At 31.9% G+C, this 24,378-nt stretch overlaps 1 long non-coding RNA gene and 2 pseudogenes across 1 annotated transcript; 2 read left to right on the plus strand and 1 right to left on the minus strand.

Annotated features, from left to right (window-relative positions):
- Positions 1 to 2,980: 2,980 nt before the first annotated feature.
- LOC115993829 lies at positions 2,981 to 6,022 on the plus strand (annotated as a pseudogene).
- Positions 6,023 to 11,307: 5,285 nt separating this feature from the next.
- Positions 11,308 to 13,179, minus strand: LOC115994680 (annotated as a pseudogene).
- A 1,755-nt stretch (positions 13,180 to 14,934) lies between these two features.
- On the plus strand, positions 14,935 to 17,248 carry LOC115993834. Its single transcript, XR_004093087.1, has 2 exons — positions 14,935 to 15,107; positions 17,179 to 17,248. It is a non-coding gene; the product is annotated as an uncharacterized LOC115993834 (long non-coding RNA).
- The last annotated feature ends 7,130 nt before the right edge of the window (positions 17,249 to 24,378 follow it).

Below are 24,378 nucleotides of genomic sequence, written 5' to 3' on the forward strand. Positions count from 1 at the left end.
TAATTTATGTCCTATGTGGCATAACAGAATGATGAAGTGATATCTGACTTGGACCAAATACTTTTATTTATAAAATTATTGACATATGGCAAAGAGTTATTGGCACACACGGGTTAAATATTTTTGTGATATGGCATCCTTTCAAACTAATGAGGCATTTTAAAACAATAAAAAATAAAGTCTAGCTCCTATTTATGTTAAGAATTTATTAGGATTTAAAATAAAAACTTAAAACACCAAAACATTTAAAAGAAAAAAAGAAAAAGAAAAAAGAAAACATTTCAAGATGTCCATCTCTAATGACGTTCAACCAAAACATCCCAGATCTTTCATTATTTTGTTGATGTTTTGATGGTTTTTTTTTTTTTGTACGTTCCCCCCCCCCATTTTTTTTTTTTTTTTTGTGTATGATTAAGTTTTGGATCTTTAGGGTGCTGTATATTGTTAGGCGTGAACAGAGGAAGGGGGGTTTTTTTTCTTCGAATTTTTTAAGAAAAATACTAGATCTTCTTGTAGCGTGGACTAGTGTGCAATTGAGGGCATATTTTTATGGACAAGGATGAAAGTCTCTGTAAGTCGTAAAAGCCACTATTTATTGGTTACTTAGAAACCCACTACTTTGTTGTCATTGTCATCATCTCCTTCTTCTTTCTCCACTACTCTCCTTCTTGTTTCTCTAGTGCTTGTCATCATTGCAAAAAAGGATGAACATTTAGATGGATTGAAATGAAATTGATAAAGACATGGGTGGGTGGTGGTTTCCAGAGAATAGAGCTTGAATTATTGCCAACAGCGAGAGATTGGAGGAGATGAATAGTCGGCTTAAATTAGGGATTTTGATACTTTTGGTGTTTTGAATTTTTATTTTAAATCTTGATAAATTCTTACATTCAAATCTGATCTATTATATTTTTATTTTATTTTAATCCATTCGTGCCAATAACTCTTTGTCGTGTGTTCATAATTTTATAAATAAAATAATTTGATCCAAGTTAGATATCACATCATTACTCTGTTAGGCCACATAGGACATAAATTAACAGACATAGGCGGAAGGATGAAAATTAAAATGTTTTGTAAAGTTTAGGGACGAATAATGAACTTTTGAAAGTTCAGGGACAAAAAATAAACTTTTATGAAAGTTTAGGGACGAAAATGATATTTTACCCTAATAATAATTTAGAAAAATTGTTATTAGTGTAAAAAAACTTCACATGGTACTATCACTGACATCTTGTTTGTTTAACCATCTCTTAGTTTGACAATTATTAAAATTGTTGTGGTATTTTATGGTTTCATTGGATTTATTGTAAAACTTTACGATAAAACTTGTATCTCAATCTACATTAATTTTTGGAATTTTGAATTAAGACGTTTCAATTCAATCTACATTATTTTTGGGTATTTTCAATTAAGACGCTTCAACTTTCAAGTCCTCTCACCAATTATCGAATTATCCAAAATAATAATAATAAGGGTAAAATATCATTTTCGTCCCTTAACTTTTACAGAAGTTTGTTTTTCATCCCTGAACTTTTAAAAGTTCATTTTTCATCCCTAAACTTTTAATAGCATTTTACTTTTCATCCTTCCGTCTATAACTGTTAATTTATGTCCTATGTGGCATAACAGAATGATGACGTGATATTTGACTTGGACCAAATACTTTTATTTATAAAATTATTGACATATGGAAAAGAGTTATTGGCACACATGGATTAAATATTTTTGTGATATGGCATCCTTTCAAACTAATGAGGCATTTTAAAACAATAAAAATAAAGTCTAGCTCATATTTATGTTAAGAATTTATTAGGATTTAAAATAAAAACTTAAAACACCAAAACTTTTAAAAGAAAAATAAATAAAATAAACATTTCAAGCTGTCCATCTCTAATGACGTTCAACCAAAACTTCCCAGATCTTTCATTCATTTTTTGATGTTTTGATGGTTTTTTTTGTAGGTTTTTTTATGATTAAGTTTTGGATCTTTAGGGTGTTATATTTTGTTAGGCGTGAATAGAGGATGGGTTTTTTTTTTTTTTTTTTTTTTTTTTTTTTTGAGAAAAATACTAGATCTTCTTGTAGAGTGGACTGGTGTGCAAGTGAGGGCATGTTTTTATGGACAAGGATGAAAGTCTTTGTAATTCATAAAAGCCACTGTTTATTGGTTGCTAAGAAACCCACTACTTTGTTGTCATTGTCATCATCTCCTTCTTCTTTCTCCACTACTCTCCTTCTTGTTTCTCTAGTGCTTGTTATCATTGCAAAAAAGGATGAACGTTTGGATGGATTGAAATGAAACTAACAAGGACATAGGTGGGTGGTGGTTACTGGAGAATAGAGCTTGAATTAGTGCTGATAGCGAGAGATTGGAGGAGATGAATAGTCGGCTTATATTAGGGATTTTGATACTTTTGGTGTTTTGAATTTTTATTTTAAATCTTGATAAATTCTTACATTCAAATTTGACCTATTATATTTTTTATTTTATTTTAATCCATGTGTGTCAATAACTCTTTGTCGTGTGTTCATAATTTTATAAATAAAATAATTTGGTCAAAGTCAGATATCACATCATCACTCTGTTAGGCCACATAGGACATAAACTAATAGACATAGACGGAAGGATAAAAATTAAAATGTTTTGTAAAATTTAGGGATGAAAAATGAACTTTTGAAAATTTAGAGACAAAAAACAAACTTTTATGAAAGTTTAGGGACAGAAATGATATTTTACCCTAATAATAATTTAGATAAATTGTGATTAGTGTAAAAAAAATTCACATGCTACTATCACTGATATCGTGTTTATTTAACCATCTCTTAGTCTGACAATTCTGAAAAATGTTGTGGTATTTATGGTTTCACTGGACTTATTGTAAAACTTTGCTAAAATTAACCAAAAGTTCCAATGAATTTTACATATAGCTCCCTATAAAATGATTTCATCATATTTGGATTCTCTCATCACTCAACAATGGCTTTAAGGATAATTGTTCCTTGTGTTCTAATGCTATTTTCAAATTTCAATGGCTTACATGGCCAGATATCTCCTAACATGAGCATAGGTCCTGGCATCACTGCTGGATCCAATGGTTCTTTGCTGTCCGTCTCAGGTGATTTTGCATTTGGATTCTATGCTCTCCAAAACGGCCTCTACCTTGTTGGGGTTTGGTTTGATAGAATTCCAGAGAAAACACTAGTTTGGTCAGCCAACCGTGACAGCCCAGCAGAACAAGGATCAACAATCCAACTGACTAATGCCGGAGAGCTTGTATTCACATATGCTAATGGCAGTACTCTACAAATATATAGTGGAGCTGCTGCAAGTTTAGGCATCATGCAAAATAATGGTAACTTTATCTTAAGAGATAACAGTTCAAGAATCCTTTGACGGAGCTTTGATTCACCAACAAACACACTCTTGCCGGGTCAAGTTCTAGACCAAGGCCAAACACTCTATTCCAATGCAATAGGAAGTTCAAATTCAACTTACTCTACAGGGGATTTCATGCTGTTAATGCAATTTGATGGAAACTTGGTGCTCTCTGCCTATCATTTTGCTGACCCAGGTTATTGGACCACACAAACCTTTGCAGCCAATGTGAGCCTAGTCTTTGATAAGAGTGCTTCCTTGTACCTTGTCAATGGTACTAAGGATGAAATTTACTCTATAACAAAGAACCTTTCAAGCCCAGTTGAAGACTACTATCATCGAGTAACAGTTGAAGATGGTGGCAATTTCCAACAATATATTTACCATAAAAGAAATGGCAGTGGATGGAAAAGGGTGTGGAGAGCCAATGATGACCCTTGCTTCGTGAATTCTGTATGCGGCATATATGCTATGTGCACTTCTCCAGATAATGAAACAGTGAGCTGTAGTTGCTTGCCGGGCTATCTGCAGGTAGATCCAAGAGATGCATCAAAAGGATGCTACCAGGAAAACATGGTGAATTATTGCGCAGACCATTCAATGAGGAATTTTAGCACAATGGTAATATAAAGATTATTTCCATTATTTGGATTTATTTATTTATATAATAGTCATTGTGATAGATAAATACCCATCCTATTAAGAGTCTATTTTTAAACAGTTAATTGATATTTTAAAATGTCAATAAGAAAAAATTTTGAGGCATCCCTAGACTAGTCTTTTGAAGAAACCTTTGTTCCATCCAAGGCTTTCTAAGTTGTAGGCTATAGACTAAAAGAAGTCCTAATACACTAATTTGCAATAAGTTTTTTCCCATAGGATTTGTTTGTATAATTCCTTAAGTGCAATACAAAAAATTGTTTTTGGAAAAAAATATCACTGTTTGTGTTTAATTGTCAATATAACTAGTGTTTGAATTTAATTAAGTAACCAAATGTACTCAGCTAAAAACCAAAGTTTTGCCATTCTCTACAATTCAATATTGACAGAAGGTATGTTTTATTTTTCTTATGCTGTCTTCAATTTCTCACAGGTAATTGATGATGCTGATTTCTCTCCTGATATTAACAATGGAGATCTGGGTGAAGTAAGAAACGTTGATGTGGAGGGATGCCAGAAAGCTGTTATGGATGACTGTTATACCTTGGCTGCTTCCTGGATGAATTCAACCTGTATCAAGAAGAGGATGCCTTTGTTAAATGCAAGAAAAAGTGCTTCCTCCAAAGGCAGAGTGGCATTTATCAAGGTGCCTAATAAGAAGAAGAGTGAGCCAAGTCCTCCAAGGAAAAGGAAGAATTTTGATACACGGCTTCTTTTGGTGATTGGCCTTATAATTAGTGCTGCTTTTGCTTTCTTGTTTGGAGCACATGCCTTGTACTACCATCCACCCTTTCGAAATGTATTGAAGAGATGGAAGTCATCAAATGCAAAGACCATTGGAATTAACTTTCGAGAATTCACATTGCAAGAGCTACGTGAAGCAACAAATGGATTTAGTAAGATCCTTGGTCGTGGTGCTTCTGGAACAGTTTACTGTGGTAGTCTAACTTCAGAGGATACCAAGATTGATATTGCTGTGAAGAAGCTAACAAAAGGCACTGAGAAAAGTGAGAAGGAATTTACAACAGAGCTGAAAATAATTGGTCGTACGCATCATAGGAATTTAGTAAGACTATTGGGATATTGCGTTGAGAACGATCAGAGACTTTTAGTTTATGAGCTAATGCCAAATGGAACATTGTCCCTTTTTCTGTTCAAGGAGGGGGAGAAACCAACTTGGCTTCAGAGATCTGAATTGGCGCTTGAAATAGCTAGAGGCTTACATTACATGCATGAAGAATGTGAGGCTCAGATCATACATTGTGACATGAAGCCCGAGAATGTGCTACTTGATGTCAAATATAGTGCAAAGATAGCAGATTTTGGACTATCCAAGCTTTTGAATAAAGAGCAAACTAGAACTGACACCAATGTTAGAGGCACTATAGGATATATGGCACCAGAATGGCTTAAGAGGGGACCTGTTACTGCCAAAGTGGATGTTTACAGTTTTGGTGTGATGTTACTAGAGATAATTTGCGGAAGAAGACACATAGACTCAAACCGGGTTGAGGAGGAGAGTGAAAAGGATGATCTACTACTTTCAAATTGGGTTCTAAGTTGTGTGATTTCTGGGAAGCTAGAGATGGTGGTGGGACATGAACCCGAAGCATTGAGCGATTTCAAGAGGTTTGAGCGAATGGCCTTGGTGGGATTATGGTGCATTAATCTGGTTCCGATTCTCAGGCCCTCTATGAAGAAAGTGTTACAAATGCTGGAAGGAACAGTGGAAGTTGGGATACCACCGCAGGTTTATGATGATGTTTCAAACTATCGAAAGCATTAGTTTGTTGATTGTTGGCTTTCTCTTGTATTCTAGGTCCGGTTTATTATGAGCCAACCTTGTACCCCTGTTTTTGTAGTATGAATAAAAATGAGACAAGATGAGTGGGAATTTTAGTACCAATTTCAACCATAGCAAGCTTAATGGGCAAACTAGTTTGTAGTGTTAAGTTCTTGTGTTATTTTTGTACTTGTGTGGTTTGTTTTTGTGTTAATTGTCACGAACTTATTCTGAATATCCCTCATCGTGACCAGGCTAGCGACTACCTCTTTTACTCTGCATAAACTCATTCAGTTTGAAAAGTTCTCAATGCAGTTTGAATGGGAAATGGTTTACATTGATGCTTGGAAAATGTAACTTGGACATTAAATTAAATATCAGATTTTAAGGTCTGTATTTTTATAGATACAGCTTTTAAAGTTTGCATTTTTGGGATGAACAACAAATATTAGTAAGAATCCAAATCTTTTGTCTTACGCTAGATACTCAATTTGACGCTCCACCAACCATTTTCTGCCACAAGTCCCCTGTTCTCTCTCTCTCTCTCTCTCTCTCTCTCTCTCTCTCTCTCTCTCAAAACGGAAGTCAATATATCGTCCATCTACTTTTAAAGTTTTAAGCTTAAGGTCCTGTTTTAATATTTCACTAGTCGCTAACCCGTGCTATGCACAGGAAAGTTTGGCAATTTTATTTTAATATATTATACATATTTGTTTTCTTTATTAAGTACTAATAAATCAAAAAATGTCAATTAATTTCATATTAACATGATATAATATTATATATATTATCTCTAGAGTATATATGAACAAATAAATCAAGGTTAATAGTAACTTGAGGGTTATTTCATAGGTTCATATAACAATTTCCACATTAAAATTGCAATAATATAACAACAAAAACTCACATACAAATAAATAAGAAAATAATTTGTTTATGCTTGGATGCTTCCACTTCTCATGGATGGAAATATATCTTCATTACTGTATACGGTCGTATTTCTATAAGTCTATATTGATGTACATTCTGCAGAGGTATTGTATTTTTGTATGATGTAGTCTCATTTTTCACTGCAAGGCAAAGTTAAACATGGCCCCAAAGAGCAACAAAAAGTTGTTTTTAGGCTCTTAGCAGTGTTCTTTCTTTTCCATGGTAGCCTAGATACTCCCAAAAGTGCAGCTTATATGCCTTGAAAAAGGAAATAAATTATTAACTTCCTTGACAATAACAAACAATAACAAAGACCTCCCTATGGAAATGTCCACTTAACAAAATAATAATCATATTCTTTAGTTTCACTAATCTATAGTTGAAGAAAAGTGAGGTTTCAATATTAGAGAAAATACATTTTCCACCAGTTTCTTCCTTCACCCTTTTAACAAAATCCTTCATCTTGTAATTGATGCAAACATTAGCTCCAAGATCCTTGCAAACAACTAATTTTTCATCATTCCCTGCCAAACACAATCTAAAATATATTATACATGGAAACTAAACTTATGCATGCATTAGAAGAAAAGTGATATTAGATTGTTAGCAACAATATTGAATTGCAAATGTACCAATACTCCCATGAAAATGAAGTTTTAATATTCATCCGTTATGCATTGGAGGTACCATATATCATACATAGTTGTTAATACTATCATCAATCACATATATTCTCTAACTTCTCTTATCATAGATATTTCAGATTTTGTGGGGGAAAAATTAAAAGAGAAAATATGTTTTTATTTATTTATTTAGAAAGAGCTACAACGGAAACCTTCTCGGTTGGACCATGTTGTCCTTTATTTTATGGTTGTAGTAAAAAACATGACTTAACATACAAAGAAAACAGAAACTTGGAAAGAGAACAACTTTTTGATAAAATAGTATTAAAATTACTACAACTTGAATCCAACCAAAAATTACACCCATGACAAGCTAAACACTTTACAATTGAACAGATACATCATAGCCTCCTCTAATAATACTTTGCCACTAAACACCCTTGCATTTTTCTAAATCCAAATATATATAGAGGCAGCCCAAGCCAACTTGAATAATGAGGAATTACATTTAGGATGTAACCAACTGAGATTTGAGGACTAATTTGTACATGAGTTTTGACATCTGGCATGATTTATAAACCAATAACCCATAGATTCAAGAAAAAATCTTAAAAATTATTAATTTCAAGAAAATTTCTAAAATTAGAATGTAGCATAAAACCAAGAATTCACAATCCAAACATAAATCAAAAGGTGTGGGAATGAACACATTAGATAGTCCAAATAATTATATTTCTAGTATTCAAAACCAAGACAACATATCCCCAGTTTGCATAATGCAAAAATGCACACCTCAAGTACAATGTCTAAGATATTTATGATTATTGTGATCAATAAAAGTAAATAAACATAAATACAGAACATAGTGGATCATCATCAAGTAGTTTATGACAGTTCATCTATACTATAATCTCAACTCCTGTATAGGCTCGTAAACTAACATAAGTGCAAAAATGTCAAGTAAAACCAGTTGCTCTTAGAGGCCTTTTGTCGTACACCTAGCAGATATAACCAAGAAATAGAACTTGGTTAATCTAGAGGTGCTGTAATAGAGGGAAGCAGTATTTCCAGTACTTAAAGAATATTTAGAATAATGGAATCTACAAATTAGAAACATATTGATACCTTCTACAAATTAGAAACATATTGATACCTCCTATTAGAAGCAATAAGATGTTGGTCTTCACTATTTACATCAATAGAAGAATTGCTAAGCATGAAAAGCCATAAAATGTTGGCTTCAAGAAGATTTATATGCTTATATAACAGTGATGGTGAACAACAGAAAAGACTAACCGTTATAATAGTGCTTTTTTCTGCTTTGCTCCTGCTTCTCTATTTCATCAATAGACATGATCTCTATTTCAAGTAATTCAGCCTCAACATTGCAAGTGAAGGCTGTGGCCATCCCTAGGAGTATATTTCTACAGGGAGTAAGGGAATCAATTAAGATAGCCCATTCAGTTGCACACTCTATTGTCTCTTCATCTTTGTACTACATCAACCCCTCTAGTTTAGAAAGCCTGAAATTGTCTTTCAAAATTATATACCAAATGGCTAGGACCAAGTCCAAGCTCAATGTCAATCCCACAACCAATACTCAAGCAAATCAGTAAAAATCTCCAAGGTATGACCTTACATTCACATACCCACAGTTCATTTCCAAATTTATTCTCAAGAACATCAAGCCACCTCTAAATTAGACCCAAATTCATTCTCAATGAAATTTTTTAAATTTGCAGAGAAATTCCCAAACTCTAATGACAATGGACAAACCCACCATAAATGAATCATAAAAAAATCATACCTATTTCTTAGTTTTCCCTAAACTTTCAAATACACTTGAAATCCCTAATGGAACCCAATAAAAATTATTATCTAAAACTTCCTTTCGAATTTTGAATTTATCTATAAATCAAAGGCTCACAAATCAGTGCCTACACAGAAACCTTAAAAAAAAATCCAAATTTACAAAGGGAAGGAAACCACATTAAAATTGCAATAATATAATAGCAAAAACCACTATCAGAAATTGAATTGGGAAGTTTTAAGGCAACACTCACTTGGATGTGCGGAAACTGGAGAGGGACTTTCCCATTGATCTAGGATGGTTTGTTCTTGAAGAGGCATCGTGAGGAAGCCTAGAGAGAAAAAGGCTTTTAGAAGAGAGTGAGAGAGAGAAATGGAGAGGAATGTATAGAGAGAAAAAGATATATGTAAAATGTTAGATTTTATTTTATTTTATTTATATATATATATATATATATAGTTTTTTTATGGTTAGGAATATGAAACAGGTTTGTAACTACTACCCAAGATTCAGAACGTTCTAATGAATCAGAACATTGTTTCTTTAAATTAACATAGGCTACTAAACACCAAAGTTACTAAATCAAACGTTTAATCCACTAATGAAAAGTCACTTGCTTTCAGGTGTTTTAAATGTAAACGTGGCTGGTGCAATAAGGAGTGGTGTTTTATATTATATATGGATAGATATAGATTTTTAGTATTAATATAGTGTGAGGAGAGGAAGAGATGAAGGAGTTAGAAAGCCAAAGTTTGACGTTAGGAAGCTGAAGGGTTGTCGTTTATTGTAACTGTGGAACACAAAGGGTTGCTGTTTCAAATTGTAACCGTAGAACACAAATAGTTGCCATCTAAAATTGTAACTATGAAAGAGATAGAGTTGATAATTATTTTCTTTTTATTAGGATTTTTAAATTTATAAAAACTATTTTTAAATTGTAGGACAAATTCAGGAAAAAAAAAAATGGTAATGACATGATAGCTGATGTGGCTCAACTTAAGTGTAGCAACATTGAATGCTACGCTTCAGCTTTTAGTAATATATAGATTACTAGTACTCCCTCGGATTAACTTGTACACAAAAACTAACCCCAAATGGTATCAAATGCTTCATCTATCTATTTTATGATTAGTGGCATGTAACCCATACAAATGTATGTATGCATTTAAAATTAAACACAATTTTTATCATAAAAATATAAATAATTAGTGAAATTATTTTTAAAAAAATAGCATGTAACACATGCATACATATAAATATATTTAAAATTAAACATAATTTTTATCATAAAAATATAAATAATTAGTCAAATTATTATTATTATTATTTTAAAATGAACGTAATAGTTTCAACTAATTGGAACTTAAGTTTGACAGATTGAGCTGTGTATATGCATAATCATCTTATTTGCCCACCAGCCCACTTTGTGATTTTGGTTTTGCTCCTGCTTGGTCTACTTTATAAGTAAACCATAATGCACATTTTTCTAACACTTTAGAGCTACTCTTTTGAGATCTAAAAGATTTTGTGCCAATTGCTCTTAAAGTCACTACTAGTGTTTACTCAAAAACTATTTGAACTAGTAAATCTAAAATTGCTACTCTCTAGATATCAAGTGTAATGGATTCAAATTTTGAAGGGGATATTGAAGTCATTGATTGGAAGCTCACGTTGCAGCGGATTGCTATCAAAGATATCAATTGATCTGAGTAGAGAAGGAGAGAAGCGACTTGTCGTAGAAGCTTCACTTAAAGAACAATATGTTTAGTAACTATATTTGAGTTTACGAATAGGGTTATTCAGTGTATAAACTTCTATAGTTCTATTTGATAGTAAATCTATTCACCTTGGGATTGATAAGGTTAAGTTTCCTTAGGTTTTTCTTGTGAAACTATTTTGTTTCACGGGTTTCCTGAGTTATGTCTTCTTTAAATTTCCACACTTGCATGATAAAGATGATTATCTGTTTAACCTAAGGCTTTTATTATTAACCTAATAATAATTAAGTTAGTCTTAAAACTGATTAAATACTATAATGTAAAATCCACAAAGATAATTAATGACAAAGGTTATCATTATTGAACTCCTTTATTTACTACACCACAATGTAAAAATCGCATAGTTAGTTGGTGCAATTAGGCCAGTGTACAATATATGGAGGTCTTGTTTTAAGGACTGGATTGTTATCAAAGAAATTGGTTGGCTGAAGCTCAAACCCAACACCAAAGGTTGGCATCACTGGAAAATCTTCCTGGCAAGGCACATGATGAAATCCAATGGTGTACCATAATACTATGTCCTTGTTTTCAATTTTCCTATTCCTGTGCATTCATATACCAAAAAAAAAAAAAAAAGTGCATTAGAAAACATTGGTCACAATTACCATAATCAACAACTACTATCTTGTAAAGTTCTAGCTAGCAAACTTTAAAAGTCAGATAGAGGATTTTTATTCATCATATACTACCTGAGGCTCCAAACTGCTAAGGTATCGTCTCCATGACTCTGATCAACATAAAGTCCTCCTGCCCATTTTTCAGACTTGTTATACAGTGTAACCCACACATGATTATTAGTGAAGGCTCCTCAAATTTGTAAATAATCACTGTATGACATGAGTGGTTGTGCCACTGATCCTAAAATTAGACGATAACCAACATTGTTCCCAACATTAGTTTTCTTATTAGGGTTCACAACTACTAGCTCAGCTTGTTTCAAGCCAAATTGAATTCGGGCGTCAGATTCAATTTTGGCAGTTTCACTCACTACTGTCCAATAACTTTTCTTGGCAAGCTATGGCTAGTTACTTTGATTGTTTCCAAATTGTTTTTGACAAAGGAATTGGCTTCACCATCCACATCGAGGTCAAGATAGTACGTCAAGAAGTGGTCGCGGTACACACCAATAGTGTTCTTTGCTAACAATGTGCCATGCACATTCTTCTTTATTTGATCTGTGTGAGTATATGTCACACCCTTCACATCTAGAACTCCTGATATTCCAACCTATTAAGATAATTTGAGAACGGCTCATAGTAAGAGACAAAAAAATTAGTATTGATGTTACCATTTTACTAAAGTTTGTGAGTAGGAAGACATACTATTAATTCATAGGAGCTTGTTATTTATACTAACACCTCATTTAGTACAAATTTTTTTTGGGTTTGAAAAAAAAAAAAAAAAAAAACAACAACAACAACAACAGTAAGTCTAAACTCACAATAAATTTCACGATGGCTGCAGTGAGAGATTATGATTAATGTACCAAAAAAAAAAAAAATGTCAGTTGTAAAAATTTACTACCTCAACAACTGTAAAATTTGTTATGAGATTTATTGGTGATTGTAGTATTTTTCAAAAAATAATTCTCAAGTTGATAAAATACCCCCAATTTAATGGAGCCACTTGACTTGAATTCCCAATCGATAATGTAATCATAGTTGCCCACTATTGTGACCATCCTCACCACTAGGCTCACCTCTGGCCTAACTTCTGTAAACTCTACTTGTTCAAACAATACAACAACAATAACAACAATCACAAAAAATATCACTTACAACTTTCCTAGGAATATCCGATTCAGTATGATGCCACATTATATTTCCAACATGATTTTCGTAAATGCAAAAGGCATTAGATATCTTCACTGGTGTACCATCGTTAGTAGAAAAGTATGCATCTAAAAATACTGCATTGGCAGGACAATCGGCAAAGGGCTTGAGTGACACTGCAGATAGACCAAACCCATATTCACCACTATCAAAATAGCTTTTGTAGTACCATTCCTCTGATGAGTCCATGTATGGCACAAACATCTCAGATATGAATCCCCTATACAAAACTCGGCGATATTTTTGCTTCTCCAAGTCATAAATTGATGCTAGAGAAATTATCGGACCAACTCGAACGTCAAATCCTAGATGGAATTTCCAGTTGGCCCCACTAATCACAAAGAAAAATTGAGGCTTGTTAATTTTTTTCAGGTTCAAGAACATGTAATCCTAGTCCTACCCTTTAAATAAGGATTAGGTCGGAATTGCTATTTATGTTTTGTAACAACTTGTGTATAAAATTTGTAGTATCTCTAGTTTGTGCCAAATGAGTGACATGTTTTCATTCATGTAGTTTCCCCTTTTCTTTTCTTTTTTCTTTTTTTTTTTTGACACAGCTCTAACACGGTGGGCATGATAAATCTTTCAAAAAATAAAAATAAAAAGCTCAAGATTTTGACATCTATACAACCACTTATCGTTGATCTTGTTAATTGATTAAAGCCCCAAAATTTTGCTTGCCTCTATTCCGGGACCGAAGCTCACTCAACACACACACTCCCACCCTCTTCTCAGCATTTGTGTTGAGATCAGCGAGTTGGCAACCAACGTAGGGCATAGATTAGTGATGACCATAGCTTCTCCAATGACCCCAAAGCCTCTCTCATTCTGCCGTTTCTTTCTCTCTCTCTCTCTCTCCTTCAAGTATCACGCTTGTCTCTCCTTCGTTTCAGTCATTCTTTCTTTCTTTTTCTTTTTCTTTTTTTCTTTTTTTTTTTGCCATGGCCCTTTGGCTTTGGGTTTACACGCATGTTCTTATACATAATAGATTTAGGGTACGTTTGGTACACTGAATAGGGATTACGACAGGAATCGTAATCTTTATTACTAGGAATAAAATGTGTTGTAATGTAATAACTAAACCTATTCATTAGTTTGGTTGTAAGTTATAACATTATAATGAAACTTAACATTTATTTTAGGAAATTTCTTACTCATACAATTATATGTCCTTAAAAATTGTTATTTTTAAATTTAAGAGAGATATGTGTTATTTTTTATGATTTTTTATTTTTATAATTATTAGATGTATATGGAAAGTTTTTTTACTTGGAAATATATTAAGTTTTGAAATTATTACACTTACTAAGGAATAGCTAATACAACCTTTTAAAGAGGAATAGTTATTCCTCATTTTGAAGAATAGCTATTCATAAGGAATGATTATTCCTTGTAATAAAAACATAACCAAACTAAAGAATAACTAAATCATAGGAATAACTATTACATTACAGCGCCTATTACAGTCTACCAAACATGCCCTTAGTATTTTTTTTTTTTTTGTTTGGTTTTATGATTTTAATTTTATACGTGTTTTTTTTCCCCTTGAAATTTGCCTCTGCCTTATAATGTTTACTTGTTTATTATGGGTTTAGTGTTTTTTATTTTTGTGTGTCCTGCTACAATTTTTTTATTTATTAAATTTAAATTCTAGACATAAACATATTTGAAGTCTAAAAATATTTTTAAAAATATGCCTAAATATAAATATTAATTAATTAATTAATTATCATATTTTCGTCGTGTCGTATCCTTGTTTGCAAAAATTGCCGTACTCCTATATTCATACCCGTACCCATACTCGTGTCCATGCAATATAGTCAATGACTTTTTACAAAAAAAAAAAAAATACAATATATATAAAAGAATTCATAGTTCATGTAATATCCCTAACAAAGACATCTATATATATATATATATATATATATCTCTAATCTAATGTAATCTAATCTAATACTATATATAATAGCAGAAGCCTTTAAGGAGGTGCTGTCACGTTAGGAAAAATGCCCTCTTAAAATGGTGCCACGTATATAGTTTTCCATTTAAAAAACCGTATGGTCCGTTTAGAAGACACCCTTTCATCAAACGTGTATCTATAAAAACACCAAGCCGTCTATTAAAAAAAAAAAAAAAAACGCAAACCCTAAAATGCTCTAACTTCTGTTTCTCCTCTTTCGGATACTCTCTCCTTTCGCTTCCTTTTGATTTTCTTAATACCAATGCTTACAATACAAAGATAGAGAGGAGGAAAAAATAAACCTTGCGATTCAAAGATGAGAAGAAGACAGATGTTGAGAGAACTACCACCGGTAAGGTTTTTTTTTTTTTTTCTTAGATCTAGGTATGGGTATGAAATATGAATTAGTTTTGAGAAATTTGGTTGGATTGATTTTAATTTAGATATTTAGGTTACATTAGATTTTGATTTGATTTTTTGAAATTTGAGGTTATATATGATTTAGGTTTGGAGAGGGCAAAAACAGAGAAATAAGATAGAACAAGAGTTTGTTATTCAGAAAGAGCAGAAACCTTTATCGGTAATTGTTTTTTTTTTTTTAATATTGCTTTAAACGTTTGAGTGGATTTAGTATTAGGTTTGGGTATTTAATTGAATTGATTTTGATTCAATATCTGTCTTCCTTTTTTTCTTTTTCCCCTTAAACTACACTCTTAGATACCATTTAGAGGACAGAAAAACAGCGAGTCGGAGATTGAAGAAGTTTCATTTTTTTTTTTTAATTTGATTTTGACTGTCAATTTGTCAATTTGATTTTTTTTTTTTTTTTTCCAATTAGTTTGTTCTGGGAATAGGAACAATTAAATAGGAATGTTGATTGAAATCACTAGCAGACAAATAACTTGCGGAGAATGACTTAGTTTTGGTTGATTAGTAGTTTGGATTTGTTTTGATTAACGTTTTTGGAATCCATCCATTCGTGTGTATATATATATATATATATATATATATTAATATGTTTATCCAAGTCAATGATATGGACATGCAGCACCATGACAAAGATAAGATAATCATGGCCTTTTATGAATCAAGTTCTAATTCAATAAAAAACAATATATCACATGTATTAATCACGGCACACATGAATAAATCTAATACTTAAGCAGAAAAAATTACTGCAAAATTTTTAATATGAAGAAAAGAACTTTTTTTTCATTCTAAAACACGATTAACACATTAGTGCTATTTTATTCTCAAAGCAAATTGACCTGTAAAATTGTTATGATTTCATTAATTTTTTTTCCCACCTTTTCCCAGCAGCCAAATAGATTGTTAGAGTTCTCTTTTTTCTTTTTCTTTTTTAGGCTATGCTTTGTAGCAAATTTGGCTTATTTGTGTTTGTATAGTTTTATAATTCAGCCTGCCTCTAAGATTACATATAGTCTTAGTTTTGCGAAATTTGAGTTTCTATTAGTCATATTTCTATAACTACTAAATTTAAGTCCAAACCGAGTTTTATATATATGGTTTGTGGTCTCTAGCATTTTTTCCTACAAAACAAATACATATGTATAGTTTTAATTTTGACTAAACCATGTTTCAATAGATTTTCATACTATACGTATTTTTTTAATTTATAAATTGACATTTAATGTAATTTTTCTCTTTAGTTAAATATGGATGATAGAAAGGTTATAGCGAATGTGAAGATGAGAGACATACTTTGGTTTATGGTGGTTGACTATTTCAACAATTACATGTTGGTGCATACACATGTATAGAAGGAAATCTATTTATGTGGGTGAGGTTGAACCAACATATATCGAAGACTGAATTATATAATGGATTGAATTGTGTGATTAGAATCCTAACTTTGAATAAGAAAAATCTTTGAAGAGGAATGAGACTAACTTATTACTAAAATTTTTATGATATTATGATTTTGTTTAGCTATTTTATAGAGTTATCTTAGAAGTTTTATCATATCATGTTTATATTATTAGATTATGATAGTAGTAGGTTTAAGCAATAAGTGAAAATTGTAGTACCATACTAATAGAAATTATTTATAATTCTTTGATTCTATACCTATAATTAAAGGATTTTACATATTTTTCCATAATTAATTTTTTTTCCCCATGTTATATGCTTAATAATAAATGTTGTTTGTTCTCTAGAACTGGTTTTTTGTTTAATTTTGCTTTCCCTTTCATTGTATTTGATAGATAGTATACCTACAAAAAACATAAATGAGTGTCTTAAGTTCATTGTCTTCTCATACATAACCATCTATTGAATGGATAGAGTATGGAGAATATGTGTCTAAAATTAATGAGAAAATTTGTGGTTTATATGTATTTATGATTTTTTTTTTTTTTTTTTAGTTTCTTATCAAGCTTCTAAGATACATTTACTTTGTGCAGTATATAAATGTTGGGGTTGAATGGAATCTACAAAGGTCTATATTTATTCCTCACAAAAGGAACATGATAGGTGGAAAATAAAAAGGGGAAACGATATTTGATCGATTGGAAGGGAGCAAGAACAAAAAGAACAACTGAGATATGAGATGAGCTGATGTTGAATTAGCATTTTCAAATGCACTTGGTTGGATTGTTTTAGATTTAGATATTTGAGTTAGATTTGGTTTTAATGGGTTTAAAATAAATTTTGTTTTGAGTATTTGTATTAGATTTGGGTTAAATTAGTTTTTGATATCTGCCTATGGTGTTTGTAATTAGATTTGTAAATGAAGATATGTGTTGGGTGTTTAGTACATGGTAAAAGTGTATTTAAATATTATTAAAAAAAATTCTTTTCTAATAAATGTAAATAAAAAGGTTCCCACACATAGTGCGGGTTAAAAAATTAGTATATATAATAGCAGAATCTGAGAGAAAGTGAATTCCTACAATTATGGAGGTGCTGACAAATAAGAAAAGTGTCTATTTAAAATTCAGACACATTTCACTTTAAAAAATAACTGGCCAAAATACAATTAAAAGGCTGGCAATACTTTAAAAAAAAAAAAAAAAAAAAAAAATGTTGGATACAGAGAATCTATGGGCATCAACACTGTCAGGCTACATATCTACCACCATTAGATAATCGAAACTGGCTCCAGTCCGTTTCCTCCATTTTTTTAGATTTGGGTATAAAATATTACTTTTTATTGAGCTTTTTTGTTTGATTGGTTTTGATTCCTTTATGTTTCGGGCTTTTGGGTTCTCCATGAAAATGTTTGTTTTCTCAAATTTTCTATTTCTTTTCCTATTTTGGATTACAGAAATCACTAAGCCTTCCCCTGTTTTCTAATATCTCCGTTCATCGTTTTTTTTTTTTTTTCCCCTAGCGTTTTGATTTGGAAAACCGGTTTTACTGTTGATTCATCACCAACAGCAAAACTTTTATCCCTATGGAAAAATATATGGGTTTTGTAGAGGGTAGGCATTTTTCCCCCCTTTTTTTTCCTATTCAATTACCATTTCAAATTGTATAAAACTATAGGATTGAATGTTACGCAGATATTTCTTTCTTCTTTTTCAATCGTTTTTTTTTTTTTTTTTGGTCGGAACCACATGCACGCAGGGATATAGTTTGGAAGGCACAGAGAGAGAGGCCGCATACCCATTACTCCATAATCGGTAAAGTTAATTTTTTTTTTCCGTTTTTAAATCCAAGGATTGAATATGATTTAGGTTTGAATTTCTTGGTTGGATTGGTTTAGATTTAGATTTAGTTATGGGCCATGTAGGAAAAATACCCACTTAAAAAACAAACACACGTGAAACAAACTTGAAACGCCACACAAAGAAAAACAATGCATCTATTCAGACCCAAAAAAAAACTATGTATCTGTTTCTGTTTCTGTGATGTGGCTATATTTCTGCTGCTGCATATTCTGCTTCTGCAAAACAAGTTCAGGATTTTCTGCATAATCTGTGCTTACAGGTGGCTAAGTGTAATATTTGTTGTTGTTTCTGTAATGTATGTACATGGGTGTATTCCTGACAATAACTTAACCGGTTATGGGTACACAGCCTATCTCTCTGATGGTGGCAGATTTTTCTTTGTTTATGTCAATTCCTAACAGATTATATATCAGCCTAAACCCAATAAAATGGCACGTTTATTCATGACCAATCTGCAGTTATATCCTATCAAAAAAAAACCTGCAGTTAGAAAACATTTAGCAAAAGCATTAAAAATTAAATCTATAGTCAACTAAATTTTAGCAAAAAAAAAAAAAAAAAAACTGTAAGTTAAAGAGAAGGGTTGTCAAGGCCCTTAAATGCCGCCAACTGGCTCCTATTTCATTTCCTAGTAAGTTTTCATTTTAATTTTTGGTACTCTTCCCTCACCTTCACCACTTAGTCACATAAAAGATAATCTTCATTTTGATGTTGGCCCATATGATTAATTTGAAAATAATAGTCTATGACTGTGTTAATTTGATAATCTTCATTTTGTTTTTGTTTTTGTTTTTGAATTTTTTTTTCTTTGTCATAAATCTATGTTTTGAAGTTAGGTTTTACTTCCCATTTGTTCAATTCCTTCCTTTCTCCTGACAACAGTTCCTCTAACGTTTTCTACCTTAAAAGTAAAACCTTGAATGTACCCATTTATTTTAAGTTCCAGTTAAGTTCTTAAAATCTCTTTTTTAAAGATTTTCTTTTCCCATAAAATGTTTGCACCTATAGTCTTATTTGTGTTGTTGTTAAGGAAATTGTTGTTCTAAATCAAAGCAATTGCAAATGGAAAAGAGATTTCATTAAACAATGAAATAAAGAGGAAAATTTATGCTATCATACCTTTCATTTTCTTGTAGAGGAAAATAAATACAGCCCATGGACATTCAATGTAGAAACAACAACAGATATTACAATTACCCCCTATAAGCACAGATTATGCAGAAAATCCTGAACCAGATCTACAAAAAACAAAATATGCAACAACAGAAATAGTCCATGGACATACAACACAGAAACAGCAATAGATATTACAATTACCCCTGTAAACACAGATTATGCAAAAAATCCAGAACCTGTTTTGCAAGAAACAAAATATGCAGCAACAGAAATACAGCCATGGACATACATCACAGAAAAAGCAACAGATATTACACTCAGCCCCCTTGTAAGAATAGATTATGCAAAAAATCCTGAAATTGTTCTGAAGAAAATAGAATATGCAATGCTTTCATCCTTACTTTCCAGTAAGCATAATTATTCCCATCAAAGTGAGGAGGAATAACTAGAGAGTGTCTGTGTTCCATGACAACAGGGGTTAAGGATCAGCTCAGTGATTAAAGGATCAACAACAAAAGAGTTACCCACTCTAATACTACTTGATAGTTTTTAGACCCCTTAAACAATTGATTAAACCTAGGTAATTAGCCAAGTTGTTACTTAATCCAATTAAATAAGTATAGGTTATCACAATATAAAAGATCAAATCATGCAAAGCAGCGGAAAATAAATAACACAAGATATGATCACCCAGGAAACCAAACCGATAAAAACCTGGGGAGGATTTGACATAGCTATCCTCAAGGTAAACTTGAATACACTATCTTGAAAGAATCGAAGTTCATACAATAAGACCTACAAGCCCCCACGCTCGACTTCTTATTGCTACCAACCAGTAGAACTTATTGACACGACCACGTGCAAGCTCCGAATCCACGGACTCCTTCTTTCTTGGATTCACCACCAGCTACAAGCACACCCGCTTGTGTTTTCTTTAAGCTTCAAATGGAAGCAACTGAATTGATCATCAAGGCGTAGATAAATCTTCTCCTTGAAAACCCTAAGTTTGTGTAAAGGAAAGCTCCTCTAGATCTCACAAGAGATTTACACAAACCGCAAATATGAGCAACACTAAAACGTGGCTAGGGTTTGCCTTTTATACTTAGGACAAATAAGAAACCCTAAAAATGTTTTAAAACACTTAGGGTTGAGTTGGAAAAATCTGCAGAAAAACATTCTGCTTGAGCTTCGATCAATCGAGCCTATCTTTCGATCGATCGACCCAGGCCGAAAGGCACAATCCTTTCCTGCTTTAACTCGATTCCAACTTTACATAGACGCACAACTTTGAGCTAGATTTAAACACTTCTAAACACATTGTTTTGATCATGGTTTGCCAACAATACAAATTAGAGTTCTAAATACATAAAATCCTAAACTTTAGAACCTAACATCCAGAAAAACAGAAATTAAAAGTCTAGATCACACACATGTGATTCAACTTAAACATGTTATAAGCAGTGATTGAATTACTTTTAAATATATATCAGTGGTGGACACGTATGTTTAAATGATGTAATTCAATCACACATGAACAAATGTGTAAGTTGTATCAAAGTGTGTGTCCATAAAAGAACTGAAATCGAAAAGATCCAAAAGAAAGAAAAACATAGAGTTGCAAAGAAGAGCTATTGCTTTGGGTAGAAGCCAACGAAAAAGGAGAGAACTAATATGCCAATGAAGAACTTAAAGGTGAGTGCAATGAGGTTTGAGGAGTTCTCTTTTATTTTTTTTCTTTCTTTTACTAGAGAAATTATACAGTCATCTGGTAGACCACGTCATTTGTCCACTATTCCATTAAAAAACTCTCATTTATTTAAAATTGCTGAGTTAGTAATCAATTTCTATTTTAAAAAATTTCTAACTTAGCAATTTTAAATAGGTGAAAATCTTTTAATGGAATGGTAACCCACGTCACTTATCCACCATGAAGACCATATAATTTCTCCTTTTACTGGCCCAAAGCACAAATACCAACTGAAACATGGCACATATAGAAAATTCTAGGGCAACTACGATTTTCATTGCTTTGGTTTTAGCTCTTTTTTTTTCTTTTCTTTTTTTTTTCTTTTTTTTTTTTTTCGCATCAATTAAAACTATGTCTCATATCCTATATCTTTGCTCTAATGCAAATTGGTATTCACAGGAAAACTAAAACAAAAAGTAATTAGTCCTATATTTAAACTCAAAATAATATTTTTTTTAAATACACACACACAACTGATGACTTAGAGGACTCCCCAAAAATTTCTTCACAACAACAATTTGGATGTTTTGCAGCTTCAACAAGCAATCCCAATCTCTAAGATATCGCCTTCAGATATGCCTTCTATATCTCTAGTATGAAGCAATATGAGAGAACAAAGTTTTAGACTTGTGCAGCACAAAACCTTCTCTCCTCTGCTTTAGTCGACAATAGTAGTGTGCCTTTATACCAAGGTTATTCATTCCGTACCGTACCGGCCGATACGGCCGGAATATACTGTACCGACCAGCAATCCGGTATTCTCGACCCCCCTGTTTCGTATCGGAAAAAATACTGGCCATACCGGCGAAATCTGGCTGTACCGAAGAAACACCATTTTTTTTTTTTTTTAGTTGATGTTAAAGTTTAAAACTATGAATCATTTGTTCTTAATTGAAATAATGTTTTATGGTAAACATGAATTTTTGAGGTATTGTTTTATGGTAAATAGAGATTTTGTGTGTGTATGTGTGTGTGTGTATATATACATATATTAAATATATAAAATAGCAGTAAACTTGAAATAGTACACCGGTATTAACCGATATCCGAAATATATCGTACCGGTGGCCAAACCGGTACGGCCTCCGGTACGATATTGACATCCTTGCTTTATATAGCTTTTCAACTAGGCCTGAAAACCTCCTAATTAGCTGACTTAAAAAGATTTTAAAGGGAATTAGTATTCTCGATAAATCACAACTTGATCAATTGACCTGTGTCGAGCTTCTAGGCACGTTCTTTAATTGAGCTGATCTTGGATCTTCATCTTGAAATTGAAAATACTCAAAACAGCTCATCAAAACTATACTTTGTCATGGTTTCCTAATACTCAACCTATTTAATCAAACAATTTCCTGCTTTGGCAATACGTGACAAAAGCCAACACAAATATAAAATCCCGAAATTACAAAAAATGACTCAAAATTACAAATACATCAATGACTCACTAACACTTATTAAAAATTTAAAATCAATGGGCCCCAATAAGCCAATGGATGGAATAGGTTGACTGACGCGATAAACTCTAAAACTATGTTTCGTGAAATACGAAACAAAACACAATACGCTTGTCATGTGGAAATAGCACAATTGCAAGCATACATTCAATAAGCAGAGTATTGTGTAAACAAACATGGATATCAAAGAAGAATACAATCATTAAACCATGATTGATATAAAAAACACGATTAAAAAACCGAAAGTACATAAACAAATTTATAATAGCCACATCAATTAGTAACTAAGTCAATAAAACCCAAACTAATCTCAAATTAGCTTCCTTTAGGTGTGTTTGGTTAGAGATGAAATAGAGAGGATAAAATAAAAATTAAAAAATTAAAAAAATTTATAAAAAAAAAAAAAAAGGAGAGAAAATTGTTGAGAGGTATGATTTTTTTTATTGTTTGTTTTTTTTAACTAGATAATTTTTTTAATAAGGGTATTTGAGTTAATTTATATAGATTACATTTTCTATTCTCTCACTTTTCTTCTCAACCAAACAAAAAAAAATTATATCCCTTCACTTTTTCACCTTCCCAACCAAACATAGATGAAGGAAACTAAAATTTTTTCTATCCTCCCACTTTTCCATCCTCCTTATCAAACGGACCTTTAAGTTAGATACATCAAAGAATTATGCTGTTCTCCTAACAAAAGTTTCTACACTATCACTCCTCCTTTTTGTGAGCATCATAAAAAAAGGGGGATAGAGAGCACAATTTAATTTTGGTTACATTTTTTTTTAAAAGATAATTTAATAGTTTCAATAATGGGAGTATGGATATTTGAGCTCTAATTCTACTCATAAAGGAGCACTAACAATGCCTAATTGCCACTGAACTACAAGCCCCTTAGCTCAGTTCGAATATTTTGAAATTGAAAGTATATATAATTAAAGAATAAGAATTTTTTTAGAAGAATTAAAGAATAAGATTGATAACTCTATTTAGACTTTTTTTCTTTACCAATCAAATAGTCTCACATGAAAACCCAAATCAAATTGTCTCAAAGGAAGAAAATGAGAGAGAGAGAGAGAGAGAGAGAGAGAGAGAGAGAGAGAGAGAGCCCAATTAACACAAGTGGCTATCACCACCACCATAACCACCGCTTGTCACCCATTGCTGCCATCAACTCCACCAACACCACCAAATTAAACATAATAACATAATGCTAACAACATTATTGCTAAGACTATTACCATTATCACTGCGTCTACCACCAACAACAAACTATTATCTCTGATTACACTATATCACCACCACCAATACCATGATACCATATTTTCAATGTCACCAATGCATTATCATCCTTGTTACCATACTTGTTGTAACTAATTGAATACTTCAATTTTTTTTTTCTTTTTTTGAGAAACAATACTTCAAATTCTTAACTCTTAGATATACCCATAAAATTAATAAAAGCTTAATTGATAAGATTGAAATTCCCACAAATTTAAATTCCACCATTTTAAAAGTTCTAATAGTTTTTCAAATTCTTATTCTAAAAACAACAAAAGAGTTGACAATTATTTAGAATATCTAATAACACAAATAACAATTATCTAGAAC

This window comes from Quercus lobata, chromosome 6 (assembly GCF_001633185.2).
Source record: "Quercus lobata isolate SW786 chromosome 6, ValleyOak3.0 Primary Assembly, whole genome shotgun sequence".
In the NCBI taxonomy this organism is placed as follows: domain Eukaryota; kingdom Viridiplantae; phylum Streptophyta; class Magnoliopsida; order Fagales; family Fagaceae; genus Quercus; species Quercus lobata.